At 53.8% G+C, this 25,141-nt stretch overlaps 1 long non-coding RNA gene across 3 annotated transcripts; it reads right to left on the reverse strand.

Annotated features, from left to right (window-relative positions):
- Positions 1 to 2,863: 2,863 nt before the first annotated feature.
- Positions 2,864 to 24,996, reverse strand: LOC129686747 (uncharacterized). Of its 3 annotated transcripts, none has more exons than XR_008721692.1 (4): positions 24,845 to 24,995; positions 8,977 to 9,124; positions 8,340 to 8,511; positions 2,864 to 3,383 (listed from the first exon to the last, which is right to left on the reverse strand). It is a non-coding gene; the product is annotated as an uncharacterized LOC129686747 (long non-coding RNA). The 3 variants fall into 3 exon arrangements; XR_008721694.1 differs by lacking the exon at positions 24,845 to 24,995 and adding an exon at positions 16,209 to 16,401; XR_008721693.1 differs by lacking the exon at positions 2,864 to 3,383 and adding an exon at positions 5,989 to 6,531 and having other exon boundaries at positions 24,845 to 24,996.
- Positions 24,997 to 25,141: the final 145 nt, after the last annotated feature.

Raw genomic sequence — 25,141 nt, forward strand, 5'->3', positions numbered from 1 at the left:
GGCCCCCAGTGACTGGAGTCAAGGAACAGCAGGCTGTGGGGTGGGGTTACCTGGGACATTCTCTGCAAGCCTGGTGTTGGGGGGGGGGGGCAGCGGGGATCCTGAAATGAGCCAAGCAAAGCTGGGGCAGAGGCAGCAGAGAACCCTCAGCTTCCGGGGAGGGCAAGCCTTCTCTGTAGACCACATCCCCTCACCCTTGCCACGGTAACGGATGTTCTCCTGGGCCTCCTCACTACACCCTGAACCATCACACCCTGTGGGACTGAGCACTGAGTCCCAGCTAATCCTACGTCAGTCCGTGTGCTACATCATACACACATTTGTCTGCTCGCAGGAACCCTCTCATAGTCCTGGCTCTGACATGAACACCAGGGACACACAGGCACACAGAAACAGCCCCCGTAGCCAGGTATATGGACACCCAGAAGTAAAGGCACTCTTCCCAGCATCCCTTGCTGGTAGCTTCAGTTATCTGACTGCCTTGTGGCTGGTGAGATTAAGGTAAGAATGTGGTCATTTTATCCCCTACAAACAACAAACAAACCCACCCGCCCTGCCCTTCCTTCTAGGCAGTCCTCTTCCTTGCTGGCTGGAATGCAGAAGTGATGCATGGAGCTGAAGCAGCCATCTTGAACAAAGAGGGTGTTGGAGAAGAGGGTCCACACTGCAGAGCAGTGAGAAGTGTTTCTAGAGGTGTCACGAAGGAGACATGCCACAGCCCTGGGGCCTTGGTGTGAGAGGGGACTCTCCGTCCTCCAAGCTCCTGTTTGCCTTTTTTTTTTTTCACCTAGAGGCCACCATGGGTGCAAAAGGCTCTGGCTTCATGGAGAGGGTGCTGCTGGACTGCCCTTTGGGAAGCCCTGGACTACCAGGGGCCTTGGGGGTTCCTGCTCTGCCCTAAGACCAGAGCAGTGTCAAAGGGAGCGGCTGTGAGCCTCTGAGAGAACGCATGTCACCCTGCACAGGCTAGAGGAACCACCTTCTGAACATGGAGGCTGGCGGAAGTGCCGACCACAGCTCCAAACCAGGGGGTACAGCGTCTGCGCTGTACTCACGGCGCAGTGCTCATTGCACAGTGATCCTAGTGTGGTGCTCACTGCATAGTGCCCATCACACAGTACTCAGTACACAGTGGTCACCACTGGTTCTCTGGATGACCTAGAGAAACGACTGAAACTGTCAAAAATCAACAAGAACAGGGCTGAAACCAATTCCTGCAAGGTGCCCTCTGCCCTTGACACGCATACACACACAGTAATAAAATTTAGGCTGCTCAGGTTTTACCTGTCTGTTTCGTGTTCGTGGGTACTGTGCCTGCTTGCTTGCATGTGCACCACATGCCCGCCTGGTGCCTACGGAGGCCAGAAGAGGGCATCATACGCCCCTTGAGCGGGAGTTACAGACGGTGGTGAGCTGCTCTCTGCGGGTGTTGGGAATCCAACCAGGTCCTCTAAAAGAGCAGCCAGTGCTCTGAACCTCTGAGCCATCTCCGCCCCCAACCCCCCATTTTAAAATGTTTAAAATAAACCAGGAACGTACATCCTGTCACGTCACAGACAGCCTGGGAGCTTCCTGGTGGTCCTGGGTGAGGTGAAGAGGTTTTCGCTCGGGACTGCGTGTCTGATCTATGAGCGGGTGATCCCAGCAGGCACTGGGGTAATCCAACGCTGCAGTTACTCCAGCATCCGAAAAGGCTGCTGTGGGAGCCCCCTCCACTGTAGACTTTGCAACCAAAGACAGCTTCTCCCAGCATTCCCCAACTGCGAAGAACAAACTATTTTCTCATTTGGGGGGAAAAAAGCATCCTTTTATGGGAAACAGGCTCAGCCCTGTGTATGTCCCTCCCACGAAAGCTGCTCTGCCCTCATTTGTGGCTGCGTGACCACAAGACAAGATCTTTAATTAAAATCGGTCCGGTGTGTGTGTGTGTGTGTGTGTGTGTGTGTGTGTGTGTCTTTCAAAGAAAACTATGGAAGTAGTGTTTGTGAGTCAAGATCTAACAAACGCTATGCTAGCAGCTTCGTCATTTAGCCTGTCCTCCAGGACACATTGCATGTTGGGAGGCGTGCTGCTGTGGCCCTGTGCGTCTGGGTCCAGCAAACACCTCTGAACACATATGCCCTGGTCCTCACCAAGGGCAAGAGGACAGGGCAGAGGAGGGGACCTAAGGTCTCCTACTGGCAGGCCTATGTGAGGGCTGAGGACAGCGTGGCTCTGAGTGGCTGGAAAGGCCAGGGCCAGCCCAGGCAGATTTGCTCATTAGTCGCACATGCGGGGGGCGGGGGGGTTGGCATCACATGGCTTTTGGGAACTGTTTCTAGCCCAGGAATGAGCCTGCGGAGACCCGCGTGCCATCTACCATGTTAGCGAAATTAATGCTTAGCAGTGTTCTTGGGAATTCTGCGGTTGGGCGTTCCATGTTTTTTCCTCTGCCAAAAGCTCGCCGAGCTCCTCCTCACCCTCTCGACTGCTGCAAAGGGAAGCCAGGGCTGCACATGACACAACCCTGCTCTAGGAAGACCTGGCCGTCCAGGCTTTGCTCTCACAGGCTCGCCCACCCTGCTCCGTGCTTCCTCGTGCTCCCACAGGTGGCTCCTTCTCACCTCAGACCTCTCAAGTTGCAGCCCTGGGGAGCCTGGCAGTCAGACGTGCAGGTGGTATTTCCCAGCTTACTCCCCCCACCCCAGATGTGCTGAACTAGCTACAGAGGCCCAGGTGGACATCTAAGCCACTGCCACAACAGAGAGCGAGCTGTGTTCCAGTGAGCAGGAGTGGAGCACCAGATGGGGTAAGGGCAGAGGCCAATTGTGACAGGGTACACAATGCACCAAACTGGGAAGGGGGGGCAGTCACACACAGTCAGTGACAGAATCCGAATTTTATTTTATCGACCGAAAAGAGACTCTAGAAGAACAGAAGTGGTTTTCCAGAAAAGCGGCTGGAGAAGGTGCGAACGAAGAGTTCAGACAGGCTGGGAGTGTGTCCCCGGTAAAAGTCCTGCACACTCTGCACGTGTGTGTCGGCGGTGTGTTCGCCCTTGTCTCACTGCTCTGACGAAACACTTGGCAGAAGCAGCCTAAGGAAGGAATGGTTGGATCTGGCTCACGGTCTGAGGGGGTACAGTCCAGTATGGCCGGGAGGCGAGGCAGCAGGAGAAGGCAGCTGGTCACGTGGTGTCCACGGTGGGAAAGCGGAGAGAGGAATGCTCAGAGAGCCTTCTCCTCTTGATTCAGTCCAGGACCCACGAACGTGACGAGATGGAACCGCCAACACTCAGGGTAGAGCTTCCCCTCCAGGAAGCAGAATCTTCAAACTTCCTGATGGCCCCACCCAGAGGCTTGATTCTGATTCCCATCAAGTTGACTCTCGCAATACAGACCATCCTGGTGGAAAACACACGTTACATGACTGGAGCTGTTTAAATCCCTCCCTCCCTCAGCCGATGGACAATGAGCAAGATAAACCACTAAATGGGCAGGCTGACACGTGCTGCCCATCTCTTGACCTTGGGGAATTCACAGAGCAGCCACCCAGCAGCTGCAGAGGCCTCACTCTTGCTGAGTGTGTAAGGAACCTGCACGCACCTTCTGCTCGGTGGGGTACTGTCGTCTGTCACAGGGAGTCTAATGTACAGCGGTCCTCTGGCTGCAAGGGAGCCACCTAGAGAATCTCAAGATGGCTGGAAGTTATGGGACAAAGCCAAAGCAAGACCTGCTGCTGCTGCAGTAGCGGCATGACAGTTGTGGGGAAACCAACTGCCTTCCGACGGGATCTGAGGTCTGCTTCATAGGAGGGGGATTCAAGCCTCGCACTGCACACCAGCTCAAAAGCCTGAGGCCAGGAGGTCACAGGCCCTAGGGGAGGAACTACTAGTTAAATGGGCATGTTTTCAAACTGTCTTCGAAAGATTTCTGTTTATATCCGTAAGTTAAAGCTGCTCTCAACCTTGGCCAGTGAAGCTTCTCTTTTGCAGTATGGTGCTGAGTGCAGAGACTCAACATGGGTCAGAATGCTAAAAATAAGCGACTGTGAGTGCTCAACCTTGAATGGGACATCTGTATCCACCTCCCCCCAACCCCCGCAGGGCTCAGAGAACATTGTGGAAGAGGAAGCAGGAAGAATGTAAGAGCTGGAGGCGGGGGGAGGGCTATGAAATGCTGTCCTCTGGACAGGACATGGCCCTCGAACTCATGAACTCACAGCAGCTGCTGCCATCTGCACAGATCAAGACAGTCAATGTCCCGCCATGGACAGGAGGGGCACTCCTAGAACCCCACGCCTAGATGAGGACCCACTGACAACTGATGGCTGCTGAGAAGGAGGGCTGATCGTCTCCAAAGGTATGGCTACTGGTAGGTTACCCATGGCCCTTAGATGGTTCAATACCATGTGCATTCAGGCCACACTAACTGGACTCTATGATTTTTAAAGAGGAGGAGAAGAAGGACGAAGAGGAGGAGAGAGAGGAGGGGAAGGAAGCATGGAGAAGACATGGCAAAGCGAGGGGGTGTTGACACAGATATGATCAACACCTATTGTATACGTGCATGGAACTGTCAAAGAATTTTTAAAAAAATATTCTGTAAAAAGAAGGCAAAAATATTCACAGCTCACAGAAGCAAACACAGGAGAGAGAGCATCCCAAGAGCAGTGGCAGCAGAGAACAGCATATCCTACTTTGCTGTGTGGCTAACATCCTTAGAGAGAGAATTCTGGTTGACATACCATGTCAGCCATGAATGACTTTCAAGTGGATGGATAGTGTGAGCCTCTGTGTTAGGGAAGAGAAGAGGGAAACAAATTAAACCTAAGATCAAAGGAGCTGATAGCAAAGATGAGAAAATCCTGACGTGCCGGCAAGATGGCTCCAAAGGTGGAGATGGGCATCAAGGCTGACGACCTGGGTTCGATCCCTGGACCTATATGGTAAGAGAACTGACTCCACAAAGCTGCCCTCTGATCTGCACATGCAAGTGTTGGCATACAAACAAACAAACAAACAAACAAAAATGTAATAAAGAAAACATTAACAATAAGGAAACAGGGAAAAAAAGTAGAAAAAGAATGAAATCCCAAAGCAGTATCTTTGAAAGTGTTAATACAGGTGATAATATTTTTATATCAAATGACTAAAAAGGAAACAGAAAATAAAAACACAAATCACAGATAGTGAGGACAAAGGAGGAGCCATAACTACAGATCTTATGGGTATTTTTGTTTTTTTGTTTGTTTGTTTGTTTGTTTTTGTTTTTTTTTTTAATGAGCTACATAGCTGGGTGGTGATGATACATGCATTTAAGCCCAGCACTTGGGAGACAGAGGCAGGCAGATCTCTGTGAGTTTGAGGGCAGCCTGGTCTACAGAGTGAGTTCCAGGACAGCCAGGGCTATACTGAGAAACCCAGTCTTGAAAAACCCAAAAAAATAAAAAACTGGTCTGTAAAACATGGGAGCAGTTTTATGTTAATAAAGTCAATGAGAGATAAAATGTAGAAACTAAACACACACACACACACACACGCACACACTCACTTGTCTAAAGTAGTAAGAGACAGAGTATCTCAATGGCTCTGAGTACACTGAGGTTGAACACAGCCTCCATCCTTCCCGGGCTCTTGGGCCTTGGGCAAGCCTGGGCCCTAACACCCAGACCTACTGGGTGACGGCTGCAGCTGACATACAGTGGACTCTTAGCAGACACCCCTGCGACATACCCTCTTTCCATCCTTCTCATCAAGCAAAGGAGACAACAGGAGCTGGAGAGGGAAAGGAACTCTCTCCCACAGCCACACAGCTGTAGCAGGGAGAGCTGTCAAGCTTGGATAAAATAAACTGTTCCAGATGACAAAGGCAGCACCTGCTGTACTGGCTGGCCCCACATGCCAGTCCCCAGAAAGCCCCACTCTACCCACATGGGCCGCCCAAAGGTGGCAGGTGTCATTCTGTCATTATTTCCCCCAAAAAAAGCAGCTCAGAGAATTCCAGTAACTTGCTAAAGCACACAGCCATAATGGAACAATTTTATTAAAGTACTTAAAAAAAAAAAAAAGTAATTAAAAAAACAAAACAAAACAAAAAACCAAGTACTTCCCAAAAACGCTTTGGGTAGCTCTGAAATTTGTGTCAACTCTTTCCAGTCTGGTGAAGGAGCAGAATGCAGCCCACACTCCCTTCATGTCCTTCCCAGTCCCTCCTGGAATGGGCCCTATGTCTCCTGTGTGGCCTCATGGGTAGACCATGAAGCAACTTCACTCTGGCCCAGTCCCAAGGCAGCCTGTGCCTCCACCCCACTGCTTGAGTGGTTTGGATATTCGGAGTAATTTCTGTTCGTCTTCGTAGGGCCAGATTGGGCCGGACAGCAAGGATGTTCGCTGTGAAATGTTGGCGTGGCCAGTGCACTTTTCCTCAGTGCTGAAGCACAGAAGCTCAGCCACTGCACTTCGAGGGCATCCCTCTCTCGCACCCTCCATCTTTGCTTCCCAGAAGCCACCGTCTTGCCAAGGCCGCAGGGAAGGCTGTCCTTTCTCCTGGTCTGGGAACCATTTTGTGTGGGAAACGGAAGCAGCATTTTGTTCAAGGAAAGAGACAGAGTGATCACCAAGTGCACACGGCATCATTTCTGTGCTGGCAGCCGCCGGCTCGCAGCTTAATTACACAGCGGGACATGCTCTGCAGAAAGCAATTACGCTGCACAGCTTCCCTAGAGCGCTACAGGCACACCCGCCCTCAGGAAAATCCAAGCCTCCTCTCATCCCAGGTGCCCTCCCTCCCTCAGGTGCGTGTGTCGGGCTCTTTCCGGGGTGGCGGAGTATTTGAATGGGGAACTTCTCCCATGGCTGACTGATCCAGAGTCCACAAGGCCAGGGGAGCACAATCCTGCCCCCACCTCATCTGCCCCCACACCTGGCTGGGAGCTCAGAGCTTGGCAGCCTCGCTTGTGCCTTTTAGGGAGCCAGTCACACCGTCTACCCATCCCAACGTGCCTGGTCCTTCTCCTATGGGGAAACCACGTCCTAAGAGAGAAATCTGCCGGTGCTCTGTTCTACCCTGCTTACAGGGAATGCACAGACACACAGCTATCTGTCCCCAGCATACAAGTATGCACACATATGTATATACATATACATGTATATATGTATATACACATGCACAATTCACACATATGCACACGTAATTATGAACCTACATACTTGTGTACATACACATGCACACACACACATCCACAGGCATGTGCACATGGAAGATAGGGCATGTCCCCAGGAGCCGAGGCTGCCGGGGTCCCGCCCGCTCCATCAGCTTCTCTGAAAGGCCCCTTTGTGACAGGAGGGCCCTGACCCTGCACAATGCTCTCTTGTCCACCAGCTTCCAGAGAAGGAAGGGAGCAATTTCGCAGCGGTTTCCCCAGCGCTGAGTTCTGCCGGAGACTCACGTTTCCCAGACTGATCTGCAGCTCAGACTCTGTCCGCAAGGAGACCAGGCCTGTGCCTGGAGAAGGCTGGCAGAGCAGAGCACAGGAATTCAGTGTGGTCTTCCCTGGGATGCTGCAAAACTCAGCAGGGCCGTGGCCACACCCTGGCAGACCACTGGAAACAAGGTACCGGAAAGAAAACCCAGCCAGCAGGCCAAGCAGCGCTTTTCTTCCTGTGACCTGAAGGCAAAGCTTTGCGTGTTGGGAAGGCTGATTACACACTGGACACTCTCTGGGGGAAGGAGATTTCTTCTCAGCTCTGAGGCGTCAATCACAGAAACCCATCCAGGTTACCACCGGCAGGTGTGCCTGGGGACAGGCTGTGCCCTTGCTGTGGGGCTGCATGAGGTCCATTTCTCTACAGCTCCTACCTCACTTAGCTCAGCATCCCCACTCTGCAGATGCCACTGGCCTGTGGTACCCAAAACTCTGGCATGAACCCCCAAGACCCAACAGTGATGATTTGTGTTGGATCCGACAGGAAGAAAGTTTGGGGTTTTAGGCTGTCTCAGGGTAAGCCCAAAGCCAACCTACAGCTGATTGAAATAAACAAAACCAGCATTTAGGAAATTCTTTCCATGCTTCTCTGGAGTATGCAACAGGACTGACTTCTCAGAATGTTCCAGGGAGGGGAGCCTGGGACCAAACTCTCCTCTGAGTAAGAAGATCTGCTTTCCTGGTTGTCCTTGAAGGTGGGTGGACCCTTCCTGGGCCACCAGCACAGCGGGACACAGAGCAGTGACACCCCAAGATGGCACAGAAAATGGCCATGGTGACTCTGAGCAAGCTCCCATGCCTGTGAACCTCAGTTTCTTACACCTAAGCCCTGTGCCTAACAGCCCCTGGGCATACAGAAGGGAGTTAATACTTACAGCGGCTGAAGGCTGTTGATGCATAATAAATGCTCAGCATGTCACTGTGGCTGTCTTCATTCTCTACACATGTGTGATGGGCCCACTATCATGCCACATGCAGGACTCAGCTCCACCAGGAGGGTGCAAAGACCAGTGGCGGAGGTTAGGACTCACCATGCCAAACTTGGTCCTGGAGAATGTCAACACAAACTCTAATAAACACACATCTAAGTACACTGGCTGAGAACCCCGGGACCAGGCCTGGTGGCTGACACAGTGTCCAAAGACTGGGCCTACAGGGCAGATGGACAGCAACCACGACAGGTCCATGCGTCCCTGTGACCCGGCTGCAATCAAGTTCTCATTGCTTCCAAGGTATTTGGTGGATGTGATGAGACTCCAGCATTCTAGCTTTTAAGTACAGAAGCCAACCAGACATTAAATGCAAGTAGGGTTTCCATGGCTGGGGGAAAGCACCCCAAGATAGTGCGCCAGTGCCTGTGCCAGAGCTGTGGCTATCCAACAGGTATCACCTCTCACTGACACTTGACTTGACCGGTGTCCCTCCTGCGTCTCCCAACCCCCACCTCCATCCCTCTCTCCACCATCTACAGAACCAGGTACTAAGCCTTCCCGGGGACACAGGCACGCCTACATTTTTGCTCCTGGGCTTCCTGGGGTCTGGACAGGTGAGAAGTGGGTCTCTCTGTGTGAAGTGAAGGGATCCAAGGCATCCTCCTGTTAGGGAGCAGCACCCCAGGCATGTAAACACTGGTTCCACACCTCTGCAGATCCAGGAAGGCCTAGGCAGAAAGGGTCAGTCAGCATCATCTTCTGTTCTCTCACGTTGGCCCCTCATGTGATGCCATCGTGATACCTGGTCTGGTTCGGGTCACTCGACTCTGTTTGCCTGTTGGTCTGCCCTGTCATTTTCCTCTATGTGCGATGTCTGGTATGCTGGACAGAGAAGCTGCTGGGCGTCAGTGTGAGAGTTAGGGATGTGCCCTGCGAGCAGGTCTCAAGACCCCCAGAAGCCTGGGCCTGGCCTGTGTGTGCTCTAAATGCTTCTTCATTCCTTTTCTATCCTTGCCCTTGCCCTCAGGTAGACAGGAAGGCTGAGGCCCAAGAGTGGATACTTCAGGCCACATGTTGGAGGCTTGATCCTCAACGTGGCAGAGCTGGGATATGGTAGGATCTTTAATAGGCATGACCTAGGGAAGAGTGGTTGGGTCACTGGGAGCACGGCTTTCAGAGGAGATGCGCAGGAAGTACGTCACAACCAAGTGAGACGGCCCCACTCAGCCTTCTAACTGCCATCTAACCTTGCCACCTCCTCCCTCCCACCCATTGCTACTGTGATGCCATTAGTCACACCACGGCACAGCCAGGGCTTTAGCCACACCACAACACGTGCTGGCTAGGATTTTGTTTTGTGCTGTCAACTTAATACAGGCTGGTGTCCTATTGGGAGGGGGAGCCTCGGCTGAGGAACCGCCTCTATCCCACCTGTCGATAGACAAGTCTGTGTGGAAAAGCCTTGATTGATGTGGGAGGGCTCAGCTCCCTATGGGGGATGCCACCCCGGGCTAGTGATCCTGAGTTACCTAAGACAGCAGGCTGAGCAAGCTAAGGAAAGCCAGTGAGCAGCATTCCTCCACCGTCTCTGTGTCCGTTCCTGCCTTCAGGTTCCTGCCCTGATTCCCTCGATGACAGGCTTTGAACTTTTCCTCCTGAACTGCTTTCGATCATAGTTTTTTTCACAAAAATAGAAAGCAAAGTAGGCACGCACAAACTGCGGTCAACCTCTTCTCTTTGTAAAGTGATAAGCCTCCAGTGTTTTATCATACCAACATCAAATGCACTAAAGCATATCGCAGGAGGGGACTTTGTTCCCAAACTCAGGAGAAGAGGGAGGCAAAATTTGCACGAACTGGCTGGGCTAGCCCTCTCGGCCAGGGCAGGAGCAACATGGCGGCTGTGGCACACTCCAGAGGGCTCATTTCTCGGAAAGGCTCCACAGACCCGGCCCCCCTCCCTCGAGGCTCTGCCTCACGTGCTCGGAAGTTCATCACTGAGGTGGGTTGAATCCTTTCTGTTGGTTTGAAGAAATGTAACTTCTCTTGTTTGTTATAGCCACATTTGTTATTTAAAGGAGTAAAATAATTAAAAACAAGTGGTCGCTTGCCGCCTTGGGTTTTATCTTTACCATCACATTTGACGTAATAATTGTACGGTAACAGAAGCCCATGAACTTCATCTGTCACCTATGACTTACAATACCGGATCTTTTACTTAACAAAAGATGTGGAAATTAGATTCTTCATTGTAGCCAGCTTCCTGGGACCAGCTTCTCCATTTCTCTCTGACTGAGGGGCTTAGACAACAGAGTCTAGTTTCCCTCTGCTCTGGAGGCCAGAGTTTGGAAGGTGAGGGCACAGCTGACCCTTTAGGGGCTCTGGGACTATTCTGCCTCATTCCAGCACCCAGTGTCCTCAGCCATCCTAGGTCTTCCTCACTGAAGTGACCCTTCCAATGTCTACCTCAGTCACCAGGAGCCTTTCTCTTAAAAGGGCATGGAGGCCAGAGAGATGGCTCAGCAGTTAAATGTGATTGATACGAAACCTGGTGACCTGAGTTTGATCCCTGGAACCCACACAGTGGAGAGAGAGAACTAGCTGGGCATAGCAGCACACACCTCTAAGCCCAGCAATTGGGAGGCAGATGCAGGCTGATCTCTGTGGGTCTGAGGCCACAGGACCTTCTCTCCAAGCTGAAAGATGCATGCCTTCTAACCTCTTTGGATCCTCAGTTGTGACATCTGAGAAAGAGAATCAGGACACCTGCCTCAAAAGGCTATGGGGAACCTAGCACTTACTTCCCAGAGTGGTCTGGTATTGCCACCTCAGAGCTGCCCGTGACCCACCCTGAAAACAGATGAGAGAGAGACAGAGAGACAGGAATCGACAAGGCGGCAAAAAGAACTGCCTCCCCTCACCAAGACTGAGAGTCAGGCTCAGCCGCATCTCCGGTTTTGAATGCATGCTGCGGAAGGGCGTGCATGAGCATTTTGGAGGCCAAGAGGCTATGTGCGTGTGTGCTGTGTCCATGTGTGTATGTGGTACGTGTGTATTGTATGCATGTGCGTGCCCCAGCAAGCAGGGCCCAGAAGAACTGCCCTCTAGCCAACACAGCTCACACCCCTGGGTGAGAAGCTCAGGATCCCCAGACAAAAATCACAGAATACGGGTTGAAGGTCTGGGCTCTTGCCTGACCTGGAAGCTGAAGGTTGACCTCTGGCCAGCTGGGCAGGGGACCTAGCCCACGCTCCTAGAGATCACAGCTGTGATGTGTGGTGTGTGCCGGGGGAGGGGGGGGGAGTCAGCCTTGTGACTAGTCTGCCCTCCAGAGACCTTGGGCAAACATTTAGACTGGGACTCCCTCCTCTCCTCTGATATGTCCAAATATTTGTAGCTTGTGGGTCACCCACGCCACTTCCTGAGAGACAGGATTTGGGATGACCCTGCCCACACAACTCCAGTCCCTCAGAGTGAGGCTGAGAGCCTTCAGTGTGTTTGAAAGGCTCTGGTTCCACCTGGGCCACCTGTCCCCCGGATGGTGAGGAAGGGGATGGTGGGGTGAGGCTGGAAAGAAGGTGACTTGAAGCATCTTTTGTGCTCTGCCCAGGCTAGAGCTGACAGATGATAAACTGAGGCCTGGCCTGAGCGCCAAAGTCGAGCCCTCTCCCCTAAACCCAGTTCTCCTTTGCCTCTCGCTGCTGGTTCTGCTCATTCTTTCATTCATTCCTCCTAACATCCCAGAGTTACCCTCTACTCTTTCCCCCTCTTCCTCTTACCCCTCACCTTTCCTCTCCTTTGTGATAGGAGCCAACCCAGCTTCTGTGTAGACTCACCCACAGATGCAGGCTCTCCCACTGAGCTACCCCGCCCCCAACACACCCCCAGAATGACTTCCCTGCTCCCTCCCTAGCTGCAGCCTTCACTGAGCTCTCTGACTTAACTCCCCCCTCGGGGGTCCTGGGAAGAAATGGGACTTCTCCCTCAATTCAGACAGGAGGCCACTGCAGCACGGAGAAGTGGATGACACACCTAACAGCCCAGCAGTCTGCAGATCCCACATTACTGCTGGAGCACCTGGGTGCAGTTCTCCTGGGGCCTCCCAGCTGCAAGCCTGGTGAGCATCTGTCAGAACACCAGCTCCCAATCCGCAGCGGTGCAGCAACTCAGAGGTAGATGCCAGGCCTGTGGTGGGCAGAGGCAATGCCAGAGAGGGCCTGGAAGCCGGGTGCTCCTGCCTGGGCCGCCTGGAAAGCCCAGCCTGTACTTAGCTCTCACGGTAAATAACAGCCCTGGTTTCTGCTAAAAGGATTCATTCCCAGAATGCAGTCATTTCCATCCCCTGCTCCCTACAACCCGTATTTTATGGCTAAATATACGCCATAATGAGGCTCTGACCTGATGGCGTCGTTAAGGAGATATTTGACCTTGGGTTTAATTGCAGGATGGGAGAAATGGCTGGGGTGCACACAAGGGACCCTGCCAGAGCACTCAGGATTCAGCATCTGGCGTCCCTGGCCCCGGAGAAAGTGGACTGACAGAGAAAGCTGTGCCTGAGGCCAGTGATCCTCAGCCAAGACCCACCCTGGGGTGCCCAAACCTGTGGGCCGCATGAGTCCTAAGGGGCTCCTTCTCTTAGACCCTCTTTATGTCTGACCCTAGTCTCTCCAAAGCTCCCCGGTGGGAAAAAAAAATGCCACTGAACTCCAGGAGCAAAGAAAAAGGACAGGCCAACTTGCCGGACAGGCTATACACCAACACCGTGGGGCACAGGGAACAGAATCCACCTGCTACTGCCTAGATCGTGGCCTGAGTTAGGATGGCAACCGGGCAGGAAAGTGGGGGTGGAGCCGTAACCTGCTGGCCCAAGGGGACTCAAGGCCCACAGGGACAGAGGGGCTGCCCCTTCCCCTTCTCATTCTGCACCTCTGCAGCTTGGATTCTTCCCTAGGCTGCTCAGTGTCAGTGCTCCAGGGCCTCTCAAGTGGGTGTCAGTGAGTGCACTGGGTTTGAAGAATGCCCTTGAAAGACAGCCTGTTGCCAATAACTGTGACTTACACCCACCAGTTCTGTTTTGGTGGGTTAGGGACCTTAAGCATCTGGGGGTGTGTGTCAAGGCTCTACTGTTCCCCCACTACAATCACACACCTAACTTGCCACCCAAGACCTTTTGGTGGCTAATTAAGAAAAAGCCTGGCAAGCCTGGCAAGCCTGGCGTGGTGGCATGCAGCTTCTGAGTTTGAGGGACAGCCAGGGGCTACTAAGAGAAACCTCGCCTCGAAAAGCAAAACAAAACACAAACAAAAGAAAAGCCCAGGTATCTTCAGGGCTGGCTGCAAAGTCCTCCTCTGTGGCCTAACAGACTGCTCCTCCCCAGATGAAAGGGGAGGAGGTCCTCCCCTATCAGGGGACTTGGAAAGGGGCAGGGAGGAGACCAGGGAGGGAGTGTGGGGTTGGGGAGGGAATGAGGGAGCGGGATACAGCTGGGACACAGAGTTAACAAAATGTAATTAAAAAGAAAAATAAAATAAAATAAAAAAAAAAAAAAAGAAAAGCCCAATGGTGTCACCGGCTCCGGCTCCGGTGTCACTGGCTCTGTTACAGAAAGTGGGGATACTGAGGGGCCAGCCAGTCTCCTGGAGCTCAGCACTCAGCCCTGAGGTGGCTGAGCAGAGCAGGGCCAAGTGTTTCCTATGAGTGTGCGGAGCATGCTGATGCCTAACCCTGGAGTGGTAGTTTGTTCAGGCCCATAATTCCAGAAGGGAAGGCAGGAGAATCCTAGTGAGTTTAAGGGCAGTGCTCAGGGCCCAGTTAGGCTGCAGAATAAGACCCTGTCTCAAAAGTAAATAACACATAAATATATTCTTAAACCCAAACCTCTCCCCCTTGAACACTCCATCCAAGGACAAGTTCATGGCAGGACTTCTTATGGGCGGGGATCCCTCTCCCCTCCTTTGGGAGGTTGTCTCCTGAGCTGGGCCCGGCTCTTCTCCCTCATGCTAAGTTGCCAGAGTTTACGTAGGGGTGTTTTACAGTTGGGAAGAAGCACAGGCCCCAAAGGAGGAGGGTATTGTGGTACCCCAAATTGGCCTGAGGTCCAGCTGTCTAGGTGGGGAGCAAACCGGGCACCTCCTCCCAGCAGGCACCCGCCGGCAGAGCATGGGAAGGAAGTGTGTCCGATAACCCTCAGCGCCCAGTCTTCCAGGAAAAGATTAGACAAAGCTCCCGAGCGGAGTGGCTGGCCGACCGGTCCCCGAATGGGCCTGGCTTTGGGCTGTGGTCAAGCTGCTGTCTGGAAAGGGGTTGGGAACACCTCCAAAGTCGGTCAAGCCTTCTGTCCTGGTTCACACAGCCATCCCTTTCCCACCTCTCTGGGCCACCACCCACCTCCCTGAGGAACCCTGTAGCTCCTGTTTTTTTTTTTATTTCTTTATCCCAAGTTCTCCTTTGCAGAAGAAAAGGAGGGGGTGGAAGCCTGCTCCAACCACCACTCTGCTTTCCCACAGGCAGGGGAGATGGAAGGAGCGCCATTGTTGGGAGAAAAGGAGGGAAAAGATCACTGTCTTAGGATGGGGGGCCTGGGTTTGTGTCTGGAAAAACCAAGGGCTCTGAGGGAGGGAGGCAACTGGGTGAGGAAGAGGAGTCAAACCCCTGTTGAATGAAAGAAAAAGCCGAGCGGGGGAAGGGCTATCTTCCCTCCTTTTGGAAAGAGCCTTTTGGGCCTGTAAGGAGCCCTTTCTCCTCTGCCAAACCAATTGCATTGCTGCCTCAGCAAGCTTTCTCAGTTGGGAGAGCCCAGGGCGGGCTGGAGGGGTGCATAAATTGACTGGGGGTTCCTGAAGCAGCACCCCATGCTGGCATGGGTTCTCCTACTCAGTCTCCCGAGGCAAAGCCCTTTCAGAGTAGAGCCCCCAGCGGCCCCTAACTCCAATCCCAGGCTGTTTGTAACCCCATCCTTTTTCCATTAACGTAAACACCACTTGAGCAAAAATATACAGGGCCACCTACTTCGCCAGGAGGATGGTCCAGCGCCCACCAACCCACCGGCTCCTGTCCAGGCAGCGGTGCTCAGGACACTGGGTCTGTCCTGTCCCCTCCCCTCTTGCCCCGCCAGGCCATGGCACCACAGGCAGCTTTGAAGCCTGGGGCTCCAGCCTCTCGGGCCACAACCCCCACCATCAACTGGAGTCCTGGTGGCTGTGTGGAGTAGTCAGCTCAAATTCCTGGTTAAGCCACTAGCTGATAACGGCCCCCCTCCCGAGCTAGCCAGCTCCTCTCTACCTGCCCGCCAGGACGCTCCCTGCCCTGCCGCATAGGCCCTGGTGCCCGCCACCACCGCCTTAAGCTAATTGAGATGGAGCCGGCCAAGCTTTCCTTCAGCTGGAGGCCGAGGGCCAAGGGGTTGGGAATAAGGCCAGGCCAGGGACTAAGCATCGGCGATCGGTCCTTTTGGTGGAGTCAGATTAAATGCATGCTGGTGTGAAAGGTGACTCTGCAATCCTAGGTAACTGAGCACTGTCGTCATTTGGGGGCTGTCTGGGGCCCTGTAATCACTGGTACTGAAAATTGAAAATACTGAAAAATCAACCGGGCCCCACCAGCCTCCAGGGCAGGTCTACGGGCAGGTGGAGTTAAAGACGGCCTTGCTACGGCGCAGGCTCGGCCTCGATGTGACACCACCCCTTCTCAGACTGACCTCTAAGAAATATTTTCATCCCCGGAACCACTGTCTCCCATTTTAAGACAAAAGCTTAAAATGGTGTTTCATGGGCAAAAATCAGATGCAAGCACACCCAATTTCCAGTCTCCTCACCTCACTGGCCATCTGGGCTTCCGACTTCGGCACTCTCGTCCCTGGCTCGCTTCTCCCCTCCTGGCCCCAGGGTGGAGGTGGCCTCTCTCCAGGGTTAGGTACTCAGGCTAAAAGTAATGTCCGAGGCAAAAGGCGATGAACTGGGTCCCCCAGAGAGTGGCTGGCGCGTCCGTCCCCCTCGGCTTCGGCTCCCCACCTCCTGCAGGGGTAGGAGGTTCGAAGAAAGGCCGAAGCTCGAGCAGAGCCGGACAAGGCAAATGGCTAGCTGGAGAGGGGTGCCTTAGGAGAGCGCTCAGCCGCTTTCCCAGCCGAGCGGTGGGATTTGGGGCCCAGGGTCCTTCCCCAGCTTGCACTCCTCCCCCGGCTGGTGGAGGGAAAATAAACACCGAGTTCACAAAATCAGGACCCGTCATTAGCCCAACCGCAGTAAAAAGAATTGCTCCGAGGATCGGGAACCAGCCGGGACAGCCGGGGACCCTCCCGCTGCCTCGCCCCAGGGGACTCGGATCCCGCTGCGGCCGGGGCCACCGGGCCAGAACCCCGAGAGGCTCGGGCAGCTATTAACGGCACTTTCTTTGCCTCCTCCATCATCCAGATCAACGGTGCGCCGCCGCCTCGGCCGGCCGAAAGCCAGCCAGGGATGTTTTTGGTTTTTTTTTTTTTTTCCTGAGAGACTGTGATGGGGGAAAAATATTCCAGACAGACTCACAGAATTGAGTGGGTCTCCGCTGCTCCGCTGCTTATCAAGGAGAGGAAATTTAGGAGCAGGTAGGAGGCAGCCGAGGGCAGCCTGGAGCTAGCTCACCTCGGTAGGAAGGGACTTCGAAAGCGGCCGAAAACCCCGCTCGGCAGGGAGGGAGGGAGGGAGGAGAGGACGCTCCTTCAAGCCCACGAAAGGGCGAATTCGAGTCCTAATTAGGTTGGTTTTCACGGTGAATTAAATAGATCTCAGCCCAATTTGCAGGGGAAATAATGACCCCCTAAGAGGGCAGCGCTGAAAGACTGTCTTCAGTTCTTCACAGAGAGGAGGAAGGCGAGAGGGAAGATGAAAAATGGAGCTGACCTAGGGATGTAAGGAAGTATTTGAAATATGTTTGGGTTTGTATTTTCAAAAAAAAAAAAAAAAAAACAAAAACAAAAAAAAAACCCCAGCTAATTGTGAACATCCTCCCATGCCAGGGACAGAATTTTTGCAGGCAATTAATTGAGAACTCCTAAGAACCCCGGGGTGAGGGAGCTCCCTGCTGCTGAGGCAGAGAAGCAAGCAGGAGTAAAGCCGGGAAATTCCTTTCAAAACGAACAGGCACCAGAGGCTGCAAGCGACCAAACTTCAGAATGCTGGTGGCACTTCTGAGCGTTGAGAAAATAAATTTAAAAATAAAAATAAAAGGATGAGAAAGCTTGACCAGTCTGTGGTGGGTTTGCCTTTTTTTTTTTTTTTTTTTTTTTTTTTTTGGTCAATTTGCAGGGCACGAAGTGGCTGGCTACGCTGGGGAGTGGGTTGGCAAATCCTGCTGGCTGGTAAGACTGTGAAAGTGAAGTGGGTAGCAGAAAATAATCGCTCTAAGGAGGGAGAGGAGAGGAGGAGGGGAAAGAGAGTTCCCAGAAAAGAGTAAGTGACAGGCAGAGACAGAAACAGGCGTGCAGAGAGGAGGGATGGACGGGTTGAATCTTAAATCGCAAGGGACTAAGGGTCTCTCTGGGTACTAGTGGTTTTCTGCAAAGGCCCTAAGTGGAGAACTCTAAGCAGCAAGCCTCTCCCAGGTCCGTTTATGAAAGGGAGCTGGGAGCCCTGACCTCCAAAAAGCTAAGCCTAGTTTCCTTCAGAGGCACCTTTGCTCAAAAAAGTCCTCCTCTTCCAAGTCCGCACCTTGACAGAAGTCTCAGTAACAATTCTCCCTTAACTCCCCAGAAAGGGAGGTCAGAAGATGAGTCACCAACTGAGCAAAGAGGACCCCCGCTGCTGTCCAGAGGTGGTCAGCCGGCCCCACCCTACCCCCTCCCTGGCACTTCTCAGAAATGGGGCAGGAGAGTGTGGTACCAGGAAACTGTTGCTCCCCCAGCCTGCTACTTCTGCTCTCTTGCCAAGCGAGGAGGAGAAGGGGAAACCAGTGGGCAGTGCACATGGGCCTGGATGGTCTGGGGGGCTGAAGATGTGCTTTTGTTAAGAAGCGGGGTGGGATGTCTGGGGGAGTACACGCTTTTAATCCCAGCATCCCCGAGGAGGGGGCAGGCTGATCCAATGGGTTTGAGACCAGCCTTGGTCTACAGAAAGAGTTCAGAGACAGCCAAAGCTACACAGAGAAACCCTGACTCAAAAATAAAAAACAAGCAACCACGGAAAGAGAGAGAGAGAGAGAAAGGAAGAAGGAAGGAAGAAAAAGAGAGGGGAAATGTAGTGGAAAGCTACTTCCTAGGACCAAACCTGCAATATACCCAAGGGGAGTTTGGGGACACTGTCTCCCCCTCCTCACAGCTGCCACTGGCAGCATTGGTGGCATCTGCCGGTCCCTCCAGAAGAGAAGCCCCTTCAAAGCGCTCCTAGGGAGCTTTGGGTGAGCTCTGCTGTCCCGCTAATGCAAGCAGGTGCTCAGAAATTCCTCCAGGCTGCACTTCTGCAGTCTCCGGGCTGCCCTAGAGGGAAGCCAGGGTGATTCTGCTAGCAAGCTGCCTGGAAATCGCAGCAGCAGCAGCAGCTCCCTCAACTGGGAGGGAACCCGCTCCGAGAGAACACCCACGAGCTCCCCCAGGGGCTCTGATGACAACAGACTGGAGCCCAGGACTAGCTCTGTAGAAGGGCACCTCTGAGCTGTGTCAGCTTTCCGGTGTGGGAACTGCCCTGTGCTGTTCCCAGACCCTTCTGGAAACCAGGCAGGGGCGCTTATCCCTGTCCTTCTGCTCCACCTCTGATCCTCTTTCCTATTAGCTCTGGTGCCCAGGCTGGGGCTCCACAGACTTTGAGGGGCTGTTAGGTCTCACCCTTCGGGCCCTGTGAACAGCAAGGCTCCAGGGATCTCTGCACCTTGGGAAGAAAAACCCCACCCAACAATTACCAGCGCATCTGATCCTCCCAACCACACAGAAGCGAGACTGTATCTTTATTCCTGTTTGCACAGAGACGCAAGGCCACTGGCTCTGGGCCACAGAGCAGTGGAACCAAATCTTAACCATAAATCGTTACTACAGGGCCCAAGTGGTTATGTTTGTTTGTTCGTTTAACAATTTGACATGGTTTGAGTTTACAGTGTCTTTCCTCCCTGACCCTGCCAGGCTCCTAGAACACTGTGGGCTGATGTTTTTCTGCTTATCAGTCAGTCAGCTCATGGATGAGCACTGACATCACAAGGTTGGCAAGATGAGGAAACTGAGGCACCAGGAAACTGAAGCGCAGGTGCCTGGACAGTCCTGTAAGTTTTCCCTCTGGGGCCTTCTCTGGGTGCCAACAGTGGGTACTCAGCAAAGTTTCTCACCAACACACGTGCATACATGCATAGTCACACACCGATGCATGTAGGGACAGGCATAGGAGCATGAAACCCTGCCTCTCTCTCTCTCTCTCTCTCTCTCTCACACACACACACAGGCAGGCACACACACGTACACACGAGTGTGCGCAGCAGACACACAAAATCTTCAGAATGGGTTTCAAGCCTCTCTGTGAGGATGCCTTACTCCCTGATTTTACTCTAGTCACCTCAGGGAGAACCTCCCCAGCCCCTACCTTGACTGGAGCAAGCACTCCAGTTTTCTTTTCTTCTGCAAACTCCTGGATATCCTCCTGCCTCAGTCTTCTGGGATTGCACCTGCAATCCCGGAACTGCCACTCCATCCCGTTTTCAAACTCATTTCTTCCCTGAGTCCCTTTGAAACTGCCATCCTCCCTCTGGCTACTAGCTCGTTGTTCTTTTACCTGAATGCACAAAGCAAGTCTGACCACACGCCCAAAGATAAATCTTTTTAACCTGGCTGGGACAAAGAAAGAAGGGAAGAAAGGGAGAGGGAAAAGAAAAGAAAAAGATCCGCACTGCAGCTGGCAAAGGGCTCGCCCCTACTTTCTCAGCTAAGCCTGGACTTCTTCTGGGAGCTGACAGATAATCTCTCTCCTCTCCTGAGGGCCTGCTAGGCTGAGTGAGGTTTGCTTCTCTCTGCAAAGGCAGTTTTCTCCATTTTCATTGCCCTCTAACGGGTGCGGTGAGTGTGCCCTTGAGTGTGCTAAGGCTATACTGCACAGACACCTTGGGAGCAAGACCTGTGCACCAGCCAGTTACCAGCTGCAAACTGCTGGGGGTTTTGTTTTTGTTTTTAAGAAACAAATCTGAGCCTCCCCCACCCCCACCCCACTGTTCTAGCTAAGGGCTGTGGCCTCTCTGGCTGAGCCCTCTCCCCTCCAGGTGTTCCTGCAGGCTGTGTGCACACACAGGCCTGCTCTCCTCTGTCTTACTGCATCTCTCTTAAATCTGAAAAACATAAAAATAAAAATATCTGGCCCTTGACGTTTTGCTGTAGGCTCGTGGTTTTTGGTTTTTTTTTTTTTTTTTGTTTTGTTTTGGTTTTTTTTTTTGTTTGTTTGTTTTTTGTTTTTTTTTTTGAGAGCTCATTTCTCTTCCTTTCCCGCTGTCCTTCTCAGTCCTACTTTCACTAGGAACCTCCAAACTCCTCTGCACCCTCACCTTTCTGTGATCAGTGTCCCTCTGCTCAGATCCTTCCTCAGAAGCCCACTCTGGTGGCCTCAGTCTCTCTCTGTGTCTCTGTCTCTGTCTCTCTCACACACACACTCACACACAAAGCAACATTCTCTCCGTCTTTCTAAGTACAGCTAAGATAAAAAAAAACGTTTGGAAATAGCTGGGGTGCCTCTTTAGGAAAAAAAAAAAAAAGAGTTGCCAGGGAAGCAGGCATTAGAACCTAGCCTTCAAGAGGCTGAGTGTCCCAGGATCTGGTCTCCTTCGGGACACAGGGAAAGGATCTGTATCTGATCTTCTGGGAAGGCTCCTGACTGACCATCTCTCAAGGCAGAGCTGTACATTCCCAGGCTGCAATGCCATCAAATATTTCACTGAAGGATGTCATGGAAAATGATGTTTTGGGATAGAAGGGCCAGGGGAAGACTCAAGCTCAGGCTTCAGCACGGAGTGCTTGGCCTTATTTATTTATTTGTTTATTTGTTTGTTTGTTTAGACAGAGTCTGCTGTAGCCAAGCCTGCCCTCACACTCATTGTGTGGCTCAGGATGACCTTGAACTTCTGATCCTCCCATCTCTACCTCCCAAGTGATGGAACTGGCTGATTTATACCATGCCTAATTTATCTGGTTCCAGGTATCTAATCCAGGATTTTGGGCATGCTAGGCAAGCGATTTTTTTTTTTTTTAATTTGGTTGGTTTGATTTTTTTGTTGTTGTTTTGCCAAACTGCTACAACCACGGCCTTTTTTTTTTTTTAACTAAATTATTAAGCTGTGCATAGGGGAGATATAGGTTCTAGAAGCTGGCGATGACACTTGGCAAGCCTTCTGTACCCCTCACTACCTTCCTTCCAGGACAGCAAGTCCTCTGGTGCTTGGCTGGGGACAACAACCAGCGGAACCCTCTCCTTCCAGCGAGGTGCACCCCCACACCATCGGCTGCCTCGTGCCTGTTCCAAGGACACCACCGCAGAGTACACGCCTGACAGAAACCACACAGCACATCCCAAAGCCCGTTTCTCCGCTGCCTGCGGAGTTAACAGTGCCCTGCCTCCTGGGCACACTGTCACCCTCCGCCATTTCTCCATTTCTCCACTGAGCGTCAAGCAGTAACACCCTGCAGGCTCGCCTCACACTCCAGCATTCTCCATCACAACAGGATGTGTTGTCCCGAGCTGTTATTCCTTTGGGGGACAGAGTCTCCAATATCCCAGGCTGCTCTTGAACTTGCTACGCTCAAGGATGACCTTGAACTTCTGATCTCCCTCCCTCCACAATCTGAGTGTTGCAATTACAGCCCATTGCTGCTCTGTTTTACCAGTGCCCATGACGGAACTGAGTGCTTTTGTACACACACGCTACCAGCTAAGCCGGTGGAAAGATTAAAAGGGAAGCCCTGCCCAGTTAGAACCTTCAAATACTGATTTTATGCGAAGCCACCAAGCAGCCCCAGGTCCTTCGGCGGTGGGCAGGGCTGAATGCACGGTATTTGTCTGTTCACCTTTCATCCCTCTTCATCCACCTCCCGCTCTCCAGTCTCCAGGGAAGTCCTTGCGGCCCTCCCCACGCGCGCACTTTGCCTCATCACACCGGCGACACTGCTGGATTGTCCACCCCACGTCCCCCTCCACTCTCCACCCCTGCATTTCGGCCCGCATCCCCCGCACGCCCTCGGGAAGATGCTCAGGATGCGCAGTCTCGCGTGGGGTCCGGGCCGTGCTAATGCGCAGCAGGGCGGCCGGCCTCGCTGTGGGTGGTCGGCGGCGCCCCGCGGCCCGACGGCCGGAGCAGGATCTGGTTCCGCGCTCGGGTTTCGCCCGGCGCACTCTCGGCCGGCGGCTTCACTTAAGCAATTAGCCGAGGCAGATACCTGGGGCCCCGGGAGTGGGGGCGTCCTACCCGAAACGTGGGCATTCCCGGAGCCAGCGGTAAGTGCAGGGATTTGATCCGAGATGGAGAGGGAGGCTCGTGAATTTTCAGCCGGGAGCAAGTATCTTCTACAGACACTGCCTCCGTGGGGCTGCGCCCCTGGGGACTTGGATACGGTCCTTTCCTTGTGGTCCTGTCTCATTGCTGCCGAAACCCTTAAGAAGTGGGCGCTGCAGCTGGGGCCGTTTTTAAAGGAAGAATGTTGGTACAATACAAAACCGCCTAGGCAGCGAGCATCCAAATTTGTGAGTTCAAATCCTACACTGGAAATACGGGGGGGGGGGGGGGGGGCCCCGTTACCCTGCTCCTGCAGTCAGACTCATCCCAGTTACACAAAATGGCCAAGGGCGCCGTTGGCATGGGCTCTCCAGTCCACCTAAATGGGACCCGTGGTGCGGTTGACACTTTATAGAAGCATCGCTTGGCGGTGGTTTATTGACTTATGAGGCCTCGAGAAGTACTCAGCCAGCAAGGGGAGCGAGTGACAGACCCTACCTCTGAACCTCCATTTCAGCTCTTCAACGGTGGGGAATTCAGGGACATCTCAGAGTCTGAGAGCTAACTTTTCTCTGGACTCACAGGCAAGCGCTGTAACTGTAGTTTAACGCGCACGTGTGTGTGTGTGTGTGTGTGTGTGTGTGTGTCCATCCTCCAAGCTACAGGAAGAGGCGCTCAGGCTTCCTACCCACTTGGGTGCCCACTTTCACCTCCCCCCTCACTGGAAAGTAGGGGTTGGGGTGAGCCTCCCGCTGCTGGGCCCCTTTTCTTCCCTGCCACGCGACTGCTATCCTGGCTCCATGCTCATGGGGGTGGGGGAGGGTGGCTCTAGGATCTAGGCCTGAGGACTGAAGGGCACGTGGAAACGTCCTCACTACAAAACCTGAGGAGCCTCCCAGAGGGGGTTTGTGAGGGACAGTGGTCTGTGGGAGTTCAGAAAGAGAGGGAAACAGATCTGGGGGGGTCACCTATGGGCAGAATCCTCTAACTCAGAAAGGGCTTCACGCACCCTGGTCCTGAGGACAGGGCATGGCAGCTACCACTTTCCTGGATTGGGGGGGGGGTGCTCCGAACTTGGACGCCTTCCGCCTTCCTCAGCGCCCCTTTCGCTGAAGGCCACGGCTGTAGCACCCTTCTGGAAGTTTCTTTCCCTGCTGTACAGCCAGAGTTCTCGGGACTGGAGTTGCCAGTGGGGAGAAAAAAATGGAAAAAGAGAGAGAGAAAGAAAAGAATGGAAAGGAAAGGAAAGGAAAGGAAAGGAAAGGAAAGGAAAGGAAAGGGGAAAGAAAAGGAAGAGAGAAAGAAAATAAAAAGAAAAAAACGGGAGTGTGGAAATGCTGGCCTGGAGGGGTGCGCCCTGGCGGAGGGGCTCCGCTATGGTGATTGTGTGGCTGTGCGTGGGCGAAGGCACGGTCCTGCAGCGTGCAGGCTACATGCGGTGCGTGCTCCCCAGGGTGGGGCCTCTCAACTGTCCAAAAGTCCCCTGAGAGGGCGCAGGCCAGCCTGCGGACGGCGTTGTGGGCTGCTGGCTGGGCCGGCCGTGTGACGCAGAAGCCGGCTTGCCAGGGCTACCAAGTGAAGGCACACAGAACCACACAGCTGTACTCGGTTCCCTCCGCCCTTTCCCCCCTAGTTGGGCCACAGAGTTCCCAAGCCCGTCCTGGAGAGAGTTCCGGACTGGCGACTCTCGCCTCCTGCGAACCCGGCCCTGCCAGGACGCAGCCACCGGCGTTAGCAAGCCCCCAGCCCCTCGCACAGACGTGCCAGGCGCCTCGCAGGCGACAGGGCGCCTTGGAGCGCAGCTGAGGGCGTGGGGGTGGGGAGAAGACGGGGGAGCAGGAATCCAAGGGAGCTTGAGAGCCGGCTCGCTTGGAAGGAGACCCGCACGCACCTCCGCAGCCGCTCGCGCCGAGGCGCAGCCGCCCGGCCCCACGGTGCCTCCCGCCGAGTCGGGAAAACATCCTCCGTCGCCCACCTGGCCGGCAGGGAGCCGCGCGCGCAGCTGGGCGGCGGGAGGCCCGCACTCACCTGGTTCCGGGCGCGCGGAGTCCAGCCGGGTTCGTGAGCCGTCCCGCGCCCCGCACCCCGTTCCCGCGGCCGCCACCCCGCAGCCGCGGCGGCTAGCGGCCGCGCTCCCCGCCCGCGCCACCGGCTTTCCGGAACCCGGCCTGGCGCGCAGCGTCGGAGGCCCCGCGGCGGCGGCAGGCCGAGCCCATAGGGGCAGCAGGCCAACTCCCCCCCGCGCCCGCAGGCTTCCCTACTCTGATTATTAAAGGATCCCCCGGAACGTGTTTACGTTGAGCCTTGTAAACTTCCTGCCCGGGA

This window comes from Psammomys obesus, unplaced genomic scaffold, assembly GCF_907164565.1.
Source record: "Psammomys obesus unplaced genomic scaffold, mPsaObe1.curated_primary_1811, whole genome shotgun sequence".
NCBI classification, from domain to species: domain Eukaryota; kingdom Metazoa; phylum Chordata; class Mammalia; order Rodentia; family Muridae; genus Psammomys; species Psammomys obesus.